The sequence below is a fragment of the Sus scrofa genome, chromosome 1, assembly GCF_054392235.1.
Source record: "Sus scrofa isolate SSC_HxYL_T2T_F1_AM1 chromosome 1, Sscrofa_HxYL_maternal_Yorkshire_Landrace_v2.0, whole genome shotgun sequence".
NCBI classification, from domain to species: Eukaryota; Metazoa; Chordata; class Mammalia; order Artiodactyla; family Suidae; genus Sus; species Sus scrofa.
Window position 1 is genome coordinate 68867301 of NC_139383.1, and position 2384 is coordinate 68869684.

Here is a 2384-nt window from a genome sequence, read left to right on the forward strand (position 1 = left end):
GTACCGAGTCCAGTTGTTTTGAAAAGTAAGCCAGGGGTCTCTGATCTGGCCCCAGTGTTGGGGTCAGGACTCCTAGTGTTATTCCCAGCCTCTCTTGAGCATATAGAATAAAGGGCTTGTCCAAATTTGGAAGCCTCAATGCCGGTGCTCTACTTAACTCAGACTCAAGAATCTCAAAACCCCACTGGTGGTCTCTCTTCCATTAAAGGGGTTCATTTTCATTTTTCTTTAGAGCCTCATACAAGGATTTGGCTCTAAGGCTGTAATTTCGAATCCAGATACAACAGAACCCAGCCATCCCAGAGAAAGCCTTGCAGTAGCCTTCTTGTGGTAGAAGATGGTAATTCACTAACTGCTATTTTCTGATCTATGGACTGAGCCCCTGCCCCGAGCCCCTGCCCCTGAGGTCAAAGGAAACCCTAAGCACTGAACCCCTTGCTAGAGACTTGAACCTTGTTTATGGATATTTTATATGACCTTTCTGTCCAAAAATTTAGGACATTAGCAGGACTTTGATATGAATCCTGCTTCGCTGACTACTTATCAATAAATCACCAACTTATTCCAAATGTCTTTGATTAAAAAGTCTACAAATAAATGCTGGAAAAGGTGTGGAGAAAAACAAACCCTCTCTACTGTTAGTGAGAATTAAACCAGCATAAACACTTTGGAAAACAGTATGGAGGATCCTCAAAATACTAAAAATAGAGTTGCCATGTGATTCAGAAATTCCACTCACTCCTGGGCATATACCAAGACAAAAACTATAACTCAAAAAGATACATACACCCCTATGTTTGTTGCAGCACTATATACAGCAGCCATGGTATGGAAACAACCTAAATGTCCATCTACAGGTGAATGGATAAAGATGACATGACACATACATACAAAGGAATATTATTCAATCATTAAGAAAATGAAACAATGCCATTTGCAGTAACATAGGCGGACCTAGAGATTATCACACTAAGTGAAGTCAGGAAGAGAAAGAAAAACACCCTATGATATCACTTATATGTGGAATCTGAATATGACAAATCAATATTTACAAAATGGAAACAGACCGATGATACAGAAAACAGTGGTTGTCAAAGGGGAGTAGGGGTGGGGGAGGGAAGGGGTGGGAGTTTGGGATTAGCAGAGACAAACTATTATACACAGGATGGATAAAAAATACTTTTATCAATGGATAAAAAATACTTTTACTTTTCTGCCCGCTCCTCAACCTCTGAGCTCTTCTCCAGCTGCACCACACCGGCTCTGAGCTCCTGGCTCCTGCTAAGCTAACACTGCCTGTCGTCTCCCTTCAGCCGCCATCATGATCATCTACCGGACCTCATCAGCCATGATGAGATGCTCTCCCACATCTACAAGATGCGGGAGATTGCTGACGGGCTGTGTCTGGAGGTGAAGGGGAAGATGGTCAGCAGGACAGAAGGTAACATTGATGACTCGCTCATTGGTGGAAATGCCTCTCTGAAGGGCCTCAGGGCGAAGGTACCGGAAACACAGTAATCACTGGTGTCGATATTGTTATGAACCATCACCTGCAGGAAACCAGCTTCACAAAGGAAGTACATCAAAGATTACGTGAAGTTAATCAAAGGGAAACTTGAAGAACAAGGACCAGCAAGAGTACAACCTTTTATGACAGGAGCTGCAGGACAAATCAAGCACATTCTTGCTCATTTCAAAAACTATTAGTTCTCTATTGGTGAAAACATGAATCCAGATGGCATGGTTCCTCTGCTGGAGTACCGTCAGGATGATGTGACTCCATATATGATTTTCTTTAAGGATGGCTTAGAAATGGGAAAATGTTAGCAAGATTGGCTGTTACTTTGGCTCTATCACCTGTCCTCATAACTGGCTGGCTGCTGCTTTTCATCCGCAAAACACCAGGACTTAGACAAATGGGACTGATGGCATCTTGAGCTCATTATTTTGATTTTTTTTTTTTTTTTTTTTTTGGAGCAGAGGCATTGTTTTTGACAAAAAAAAAGACATGTCATGTAGGTTGTCTAAAAATAAAATGCATTTAAACTCAACAAATAAATAAATAACTAGGTCCTACTGTTTAGCACAGGGAACTATATTCAATAACCTGTAATAAACCATAATGGAAAACAATATGAAAAGCAATATGTATATATGCATGTACAACTGAGTCACTTTGTGGTACAGCAGGAATTAACATAACATTGTAAATCAACTATGCCTCAATAAAATAAAAAAATCATCACCCTATTGTAGCAGAGTTCCCTTTTCAAGGCTCAGTTCCCTCACCTCCCTTGCTAACAGGTTTCCAAAGGGGTGGAGGCTGCCCCCCAAACCCTGTGGAAACACTAAGTATATTGGGTAGCGTTCAGGGTGTCAGAGTC

General features: G+C 41.3%; 1 pseudogene; it reads left to right on the top strand.

The window, feature by feature from the left end:
- The first annotated feature begins 1303 nt into the window (after positions 1 to 1303).
- LOC100516840 (translationally-controlled tumor protein-like) lies at positions 1304 to 1827 on the top strand (annotated as a pseudogene).
- Positions 1828 to 2384: the final 557 nt, after the last annotated feature.